This window comes from Trichechus manatus, unplaced genomic scaffold, assembly GCF_000243295.1.
Source record: "Trichechus manatus latirostris isolate Lorelei unplaced genomic scaffold, TriManLat1.0 scaffold00236, whole genome shotgun sequence".
Classification (NCBI taxonomy): Eukaryota; Metazoa; Chordata; class Mammalia; order Sirenia; family Trichechidae; genus Trichechus; species Trichechus manatus.
Window position 1 is genome coordinate 2,934,805 of NW_004444172.1, and position 9,531 is coordinate 2,944,335.

Below are 9,531 nucleotides of genomic sequence, written 5' to 3' on the forward strand. Positions count from 1 at the left end.
AACTTCAATCTTTTCTCCATTTATCATGATGTAGCTTATTGGTCCAGTTGTGAGGAGTTTTGTTTTCTTTATGTTGAAGCTTAATCCGTATTGAAGGCTGCGGTGTTTGATCTTCACCAGTAAGTGATTGAAGTCCTCTTCACTTTCAGCAAGCAAGGTTGTGTCATCTGCATAATACAGGTTTGTTATGAGTTTCCCTCCAATCCTGATACCCCGTTCTTCTTCATCTACTCCAGTTTCTTGGATTATTTGCTTAGCATACAGATTCAATAAGTGTGGTGAAAGGATACAACCCTGACACACACCTTTCCTGACTTTGAACCACGCAGTATCCCCTTGTTCTGTTTGAATCACTGCCTCTTGATCTATGTATAGGTTCAATAGCACAATTAAGTGTTCTGGAATTCCCATTCTTTGCAATGTTATCCATAATTTGTTATGATCCACACAGTCGAATGCTTTTGCATAGTGAATAAAACAATATTCTCTGCTTTCTGCCAGGATCCATCTGATATCAGCAATGTTATACCTGTTTCCATGTCCTCTTCTGAATCCAGCTCGAATTTCTGACCATTCCCTGTGATGTACTGCTGCAGCTGCTTTTGAATGATCTTCAGCAAAATTTTACTTGAGTGTGATATTACTGATATTGTTCGATGATTTCTGCATTTGGTTGGATCACCTTTCTTGGGAATGGGCATAAATATGGAACTCTTCTGGTCTGTTGGCCCAGTAGCTGTCTTCCAAATTTCTTGGCATGGATGAATGAGCACTTCCAGTGCTGCATTTGTTTGTTGAAACATCCCAGTTGGTATCCTGTCAATTCCTGGAACCTTGTTTTCCACCAATGCCTTCAGTGCAGCTTGAACCTCTTCCTTCAGTACCATTGATTCCTGATCATGTGCTACCTCCTGAAATAGTTGAACGCTGACCAATTCTTTTGGTGTAGTGACTCTGTGTATTCCTTCCATGTGCTTCTTGATGCTTCCTGACTTGTTCAGTATTTTCCCCATGGAATCCTTCACTACTGCAACTTGAGGCTTGAATTTTTTCTTCAGTTCTTTCAGCTTGAGAAATTCTGAGCATGTTCTTCCCTTTTGGTTTTCTAACTCCAAGTCTTTGCATATGTCATTATAATACTTTACTTTGTCTTCTTGAGCTGCCCTTTGAAATCTTCTATTCAGCTCTTTTACGTCATCATTTCTTCCATTTGCTTTAGCTACTCAACTTTCAAGAGCAAGTTTCAGTGGCTCTTCTGACATCCATTTTGGTCTTTTCTTTCTTTCCTGTCTTTTTAATGGCCTCTTGCTTTCTTTATGTATGATGTCCTTGATGTCACTCCACATCCCCTGGTCTTTGGTCATTAGTGTTCAACTCGTCAAAACTATTCTTGAGATGGTTTCTAAATTCAGGTGGGATATACTCAATGTCATACTTTGGCTCTCGTGGACTTGTTCTAATTTTCTTAAGCTTCAACTTGAACTTGTATATGAGCAATTGGTGGTCTGTTCCACAGTCAGCCCCTGGCCTTGTTCTGACTGATGATATTGAGCTTTTCCATCGCCTCTTTCCACAGATGTAGTCGATTTGATTCCTGTGTATTCCATCTGGTAAGGTCCATGTGTATAGTCGTCATTTATGTTGTTGCATAAAGGTATTTGCAATGAAGAAGTTGTTGGTCTTGCAAAATTCTATCATGCGATCTCTGGCATTGTTTCTATCATTCTAGCCATATTTTCCAACTACTGATCTTTCCTCTTTGTTTCCAACTTTCAAATTCCAATCATCAGTAATTATCAATCCATCCTGATTGCATATTTGATCAATTTCAGACTGCAGAAATTTGTAAAAATCTTCAACTTCTTCATCTTTGGCCTTAAGGGTTGGTGCATAAATTTGAATAATAGTTGTATTAACTGGTCTTCCTTGTAGGCATATGGATATTATCCTGTCAGTGACAGCATTGTACTTCAGGATAGATGTTGAAATGTTCTTTTTGACGATAAATGCAATGCCATTCCTCTTCAAGTTGTCATTCCCAGCATGGTAGACCATATGATTGTCTGATTCAAAATGGCCAATAAGAGTCCATTTCAGCTGACTAACGCCTAGGATTTTGATGTTTATGTTTTCCATTACATTTTTGATAATTTCCAATTTTCCTAGATTCATACTTCATGCAGCATGGCTGAGTAATATTCCTTCATATCAATCCTTTCTTCTCTAAATTATTTGAGGCCTTTGGCCACGCTGTCATCCTTACAACTTCCCAGGTCCTTTTCTTTTTCTTTTAACAGTGCTTTAGTTGAAGGTTTATGGAGTAAATTAGTTTCTCATTAAACAATTAATACACCATTGTTTTGTGACATTGGTTGCCAACCCCGTGATGTGTCAACACTCTCCCCTTCTCGACCTTGGGTTACATATTTCCATTCTTCCAGCTTTCCTGTCCCCTCCTGCCTTCTCGTCCTTGCTCCCGGGCTAATGTGCCCATTTAGTCTTGCATACATGGTTGAGTTATGTGTATTATTGTTTGTTTTATGGGCTTGTCTAATCTTTGGCTAAAGGGTGAACCTTAGGAGTGACTTCAGTACTGAGTTGAAAGGGTGTCCAGGGACCATACTCTCGGGGTCCTTTGTTTTTTGACCCCATTCTTTCTTGCTCCTCCTTCTACTTCTCTGACTTTTTCTTTTCTGGCTTTGTCATGATCTACTTTGCCCCCACTGGTCTTTCAGCACTGGGTACCCCAGAAGCCAGGCTTTTAAAAAAATTTTTTTGCTTTAGGTGAAACTTTACGTTACAAATTAGTTTCTCATTCAAAAATTTATACCCAAGTTGTTTTCTGACATTGGTTGCTGTCCTTGCAATGTGTCAGCACTCTCTCTTCTTTAAACCCTGGGTTTCCAGTGTCCATTAATCCAGTTTTCCTGTCCCTTCCTGCTTTCTCATCTTTGCTTTTGGGTAGGTGTTGCCCATCTTGTCTTATGTACTTGCCTGAACTAAGAAGCACGTTCCTCACATTGTTATTGTTTGTTTTATATGCCTGTCTAATCTTTGGCTGAAAGGTGGACTTTGGGAGTGGCTTCAGTTCTGAGTTAGCAGTGGCTGATGTTTTAGAAGTAGATTGCCAGATTTTTCTTCTGAGGCAACATCATGATAAATAGAGAAAATATTGAAGTGGACTCAAGCCTCCAACTTTTTGGTTAGGAGCTGAGCAGGTTAACTGTTTTACACCACCCAGGGACTCCAGCACGTAGTTGAAAACAAAACAAAAAACAAAAAACAAACCATTGCTGTCGAGTTGATTTCAACTCATAGTGACCCTGTAGTTAACCCCCCAAAACACCCATTGCTGTCTAGTCAGTTCTGATTCATGGCATCTCCAAGTGTTTCAGAGTAGAACTGTGCTCCATAGGGTTTTCAATTGTTGCAACCTTTCAGAAGTATCTCACCAGGCCTTTATTTCTTGGTGCAGCGTATAGTAGGCCCACAATACACAGTTGAATGGGTGAATGAAAGCTATAAAGTAGGTACAGAGTTTTTTCAAAAGCAAATGAGGCTGCAACAAGGATAGTTACTATCCAGATGGGAGAATGACAAATTTGATAACCATTTGAGGATGATTATGATAAAAATTGGGTAAGTGGTAGAGCTTGAAAGACGATGCACTGGGTCGTGAAGCTCAATACCAACTGAAAGCTGGAGCTCGTGGTGCCTTGTTGTCATAGCAGCAGAACCTGAATGTAGTTCAGAGTTCAGCTTGTTCATGTGCAAAACCAACCCAAACCAGTTGCTGTGGAGTGGGTTCCGACTCATGGTGACTGTCATGGATTGAATTGTGTCCACCAAAAATATACGTCAACTTGGTTAGGCCATGATTCCCAGTATTGTGTAGTTGTCCTCCATTTTGTGATTGTAATTTTTCCTATGTACTGTAAATCCTAATCTCTGCCTATGGTTAATGAAGCAAGATTGGATTACGTTGAAGAGGATTAGGGTGGGGTGTACCATTCTTGCTCAGGTCACATCCCTGATCCAATGTAAACGGAGTTTCCCTGGGGTGTGCCCTGCACCACTTTTTATCTTATAAGAGATAAAAGGAAGGAGAAGCAAGCAGAGAACTGGGGACCTAATACCACCAAGAAAGAAGTGCCGGGAGCAGAGCGTATCCTTTGGACTTCAGGTTCCTGTGCTGAGATGCTCTTAGACCATTGGAAGATGAATGCATCTCTGGAATCTTCCTCCAGAGCTGACAGAGAGAAAGACTTCCCCTGGAGCCGGCACCCTGAATTTGGATTTCTAGCCTACTGGACTGTGAGAAAATAAACTTCTCTTTGTTAAAGGCATCCACTTGTGGTATTTCTGTTATAGCAGCACTAGATGACTAAGACAGTGACCCTATGTGTGTCAGAGGAGAACTGTGCTCCCTAGGGTTTTCATGGCTGTGACCTTTTGGAAGCAGAATGCCAGGTCTTTCTTCCTAGGCGCCTCTGGGTGTATTTGAACTGCCAACTTTTTTGTTAATAGCCCAGCACAGAACCATTTGTGCCACCCAGGGGCTCCTTATTCACGTGCAAGGTGAGCTGAATCCTATGGAGAAGAGCACCCATGTTCCCCTCTTCCAGTATTGAATGTTTGGCCCAAAGCCCTGAATCTATGGGCCTGGTCTTGAATCTCTGACATCTGCAAATTAGTTATGTCAGTTGCTGTGGAGGCCTTGGGATGATGCTTTTTAATTGGGAATATGACGAGAATCATCCCAATATTTTGATACTTTTGTGCAAGTTGTATTTATACAGATAAAACAAATTTTGGTAATAATTATACTATTTAATGTGTATTTGAATACATACCTATTGAACATGTAAACTATTTAAGGTGTTTGAAACTTTTATGAGTCTGCTTAACTTCATTTGAAATATTGAGGATAATTAACTAAATTGAATTAACTAAACTTATGTTTGACTTTCAGCCTACAAAATGCAGAAGAACATTTGATTTGCTAAAGGTATACATATTGATTTAATAGATTTTCAAGGATTAAGTGCTTATGAAGGTGCTCGAAGAGCTGAGGAAGTCAGCTACATTAAATGTTTGATTGTAGCTTGAAATGTGTAACCATTTCCACTATTCAAGGACTCCTTCAAAAATTTAAGAGAATTTAATTAACAAGTTCATTAAATAGTGTTTAAATTTTTAGGAGAATTTACTTCCTTAAATTACTAAGTTTTTTTTTTTTTTTGCTTTACTGTGAGAAATGTTTAAGAGAATTTGATTGTTACCAGTGCTTAAATTATTTGGGGGAAATTAATCTGTTAAATTTTTGGGTTAAGTGAACATTAATCAAAGACCAAGTGTGAATGCTTTGAATTTTTATCACACAAATTACTAGATATATAATTATACTTGTTATATTTGGAAGATGCATTTAATGGCTTAAGAAAAACTAAGTTTTAAGTTTACAACTTAAAATATTATAATCAATTAAAACAAAAGCAGCTTTAGATCTCCCTTTTCATACACAAAAGCCTCTCTATTTTTAAAGAAAAGCTTGTGAATTTGAATTTGAATTTATTGAGGGGAAGAACCTTAATTCTCTGAGGGGTGGTGCTGTAGACACAGTGTGGTGCCGGGAACCCTCCTGAAAGAGGGAAGTTCTGGGTACCGTTCCAGTTCTGCTGCTTTGTGAGACGACATTGGTAAGTCACCTGAGAAAGCAGAGTCTTGTATAAACCCAATAAAACCAATCTTGTTACAGTTAAATTGATTTCAACTCATAGTGACCTCATGTGTGACAGAGTAGAACTGCCCCTGTAGGCTTTTCTTCGCTGTGATCTTTATGGAAGCAGACGGCCGGACCTTTCTTCCTCGGTGACCCTGGGTGGATTTGAACTTCCAACCTTTAGGTTAGTGGTTGAGAACAAACCATTTGCGCCATGCAGGGACCTGCCTGAGTCCTATATACACACTTGTAAGGTGAAGGGGGTGACTCTTGGTTGGGTTTTTTGAGACTTAGGGGAGACATGAGATGGTGAAAACAAGGGTGCTTTGAAAAGAAAAAAGAGTTTATAATAATCCTGAATGGTTGTGGAGTGAGGAAGAAAAATTGTGATGGAGGAAACAAATACGTGTTGAGCCTCTGCCACTTCATTTAAGAAGTGAGTAACCTGCTTATAAGGAGCCCTGGTGGTACAGTGGTTAAGCACTCGCTGCTAGCTGAAGGCTGGCAGTTGAGCCCACCAGCAGCTCTGCAGGAAAAAGATGTGGCAGGCAGCCTGCTTCCATAAAGATTTACAGCCTTGGAAACCCTAGGGGGCAATTCTGCTCTGTCCTATAGAGTCACTATGAGTAGGAATCGACTCTACGGCAATGGGTTTTTGGTTTAACTGGCTTATGAAGTCCCTGGTGGTGCAAACACTTAATTCGCTTGGCTGCTAACTGAAAAGTTGGTGGTTCAGGTCTACCCAGAGGTAACTCAGAAGAAAGACCTGGCAGTCTACTTCTGAACAATCAGTCGTTCAAATCTCTATGGAGAGCACAGTTCTACTCAGACACACATGGGGTTGCCATGAGCCGGAATCGACTCCATGGTGACTGGTTAACCTGTTAATAGTCACAAATGGATGAATTGAGATTTGAATCTGGATAACCATGTGAAGAGTTATTGGCATAATCTCTTCTTCATTGGGTAGGGATAATAGCCTCAGGAAAGAAAATAAATAACACAAGCTAGAGAAATTCTCTTGGGAAACCAAGAGGTAAAATAGAGTAACCAAGGAACTACAGTAAAACATAATAATTCAGCCAGCCAAAGTCAGATGTCTAAACCCAAAATAACCCAGAAGAATGGAACAGGTCCTGAATGGGAGTACAAAATCCTTACAAGAAGACTTCTTTGGGAAGCAGCCCTTTTCTTGCTATAAGCCCCCAACCACAGGTCTGGTTCAGTGACCCAACTGTAGAAGGGTCCTAGGCATTCATCATTCACCTATCCTGCGAGGGCCGCCACCTCACCTACAGAGAACTCAGTCTGGCAGTTTTTTCCCCTACTGGTGGGGGTGGTGGTGGTGGTGGTGGTGGTGTTAGCTGCTGTGGAGTTGGCCCTCGACGTACGGTGACCCTGTGCACAATGGAATGAAACATTGCTTGGCCGTGTGCCATCTCCATGATCAGTTGTGAATCAGACCATTGTGACATATAGGGTTTTCATTGGCTGATTTTCGGAAATGAATCACCAGGCCTTTCTTCCTAGTCTGTCTTGGTCTGGAAGCTCCACTGAAACCTGTTCAGCATCATAGCAACACGCAAGCCTCCACTGACAGATGGGTGGTGGCTGTGCATGAGGTGTATTGGCCGGGAATTGAACCTGGGTCTCCTGTGTGGAAGGCGAGAATTCTACCACTGAACCACCAATAACTCCCCTCCCTGCTCAGCAGTAGGTCTCTTGAATTCTTCAAGGAAAATCAGGACCCCTAAAGTCTCCAGAGTCTAAACACATACACCCTCCCTTTGGGGTTTCCCAGTAATCACACAAGGGCAGTGTTACCCCGTCCCCTTGTTCCAAGACCTAACCCTACTGGGGACTCAGTGAGAGGGTGCTCAAAACAGTTTGTTAATGAACCAATTTTATTTAATTTTGAAGTGGCTGGAGCATCAGAAACAACAACAGGACTGTCTTTCAACGTTAGTATGGTTTTTTTTTTAATGGAAAATATATTTCTATGGTGCAAAATTCAGAAGGGAATCCAATGAAAAGTAAGTGTCTCTCCTGTGCTGATTCCCCAGGCACCCAGCTCTCATCCTCAGAAACCACCAGTTTCTTGTGTATTTTTCCATAGTTGGAGCCCTGGTGGTGCAGTGGTTAAGAGCTACAACTGCTAACCAAAATGTTGGCAGTTTGAATCCAACAGTCTCTCCTTGGAAACACTATGGGATAGTTCTAGTCTGTCCTATAGGGTAGTTATGAACTGGAATTGACTCTACAGCAATGAGCTTGGGTTTTTTTTTTTTTTTTATCCCTTTTAAGAAAGGAATCCTTATGGCGCAAATGGTTAAATGCTTGGGTGCTAACTGAAAGTTTGATGGTTCGAACCCAACCCAGTGGCTCCTTGGGAAAAAGACCTGGAGATCTGCGCCTGTAAAGATTACAGCCAAGGAAACTCTATGGGGCAGCACTACTCTGTTACACGGGGTCACTCTGAGTCAGAATCGACTCAGCAGCACATAACAACAACCCTTTTAAAATATACAGATGGTACACATTGTTCTGCACCTTGCTTTTTTTTTTCTTTTTTATCAATGTATCTTGGAGCTCCTTCCATATTAGTAGATTAAGTGCTGCCCATTTTTTTTTAAAGGCTCCATGATGTTCCATTTGGAAACACTGGTGGAGCAGTGGTTAAGAGCTACAGCTACTAACCTGAAGGTTGGCAGTTGAAATCCACCAGGAGCTCCTTGGAAACCCTAAGGGGCAGTTCTACTCTGTCCTTTAAGGTCGCTATGAGTCACAATCTACTTGATGGCAATGGGTTAATGTTCCATTTTATGAATGTCCCATTTAAGCAGTTCCTTAATGAGGGCCATGTACGTCATTCCCATTCTTTTGAATTACCAACAAAACAGCACCAAACTTAAAGCAACTTTGCGTTGAAGCAGTTTGAAATCTAGAGCTGTTTTTGTTAGTTGCCGTCCAGTTGATTCCAACTCATGACGACCCCATGTGTGCAGAGTAGAACTGCTCCATAGGGTTTTCAAGGCTAGGACCTTTTGGAAGCAGATTGCCACGCCTGTCTTCCCAGGTGCCTTTGGGTGGTTTCCATTCGCCAACCTTTCAGGTAGTAGTTGAACGCTTAACCATTTGAACCACCCAGCTACTCTTTAGAGCCATTGTTGTTGTGTGCCATCAAGTGCATTCTGACTCATAGCCACCCTATAGGACAGAGTAGAACTGTTCCATAGGGTTTACTAGGCTGTAATCTTTATGGAGGGGGGTAGCGAGAGGTGTGTTGGCACAATGGCTAAGGGCTATGCTGCTAATTGAAAAATCAGCTGTTCAAACCAACTCAGCAGCTCCTCGGGAGAAAACACCTGGCAATCTGCTCCCGTAAAGATTTCAGCCTAGGAATCCCTCTGGGACACTTCTGCTCTGTCATATAGGGTCATTACGACTTGGAATCCACTCAATGGCATACAACAACAATGACAATCTTTACAGGAGCAGATTGACAGGTCTTTTCTCCCACGGAGTGCCTGGTGGATTTGAACCACTGACCTTTAGGGTAGCAGCCCAGCGCTTAACCATTGCGCCACCAGGCTCCTTCTTCAGAGCCATGGTGATCCTCAATAAAAATTATTAGCATGCACCTTCTGCCTTGTCTTTCTTGCAAGGTAAAGAACTTCCGAGGCTCACCGGACTTTTCAGTGTTTTCCCTGTTGGGAGAAAAAAAAGAGGGAGCTGGCAGAGGTGCCCTCCTTGGTTTTCTCGCTTCCTTCCTTTTCCCATCCAGCCAGATGTTACGGATGTTCACAAGC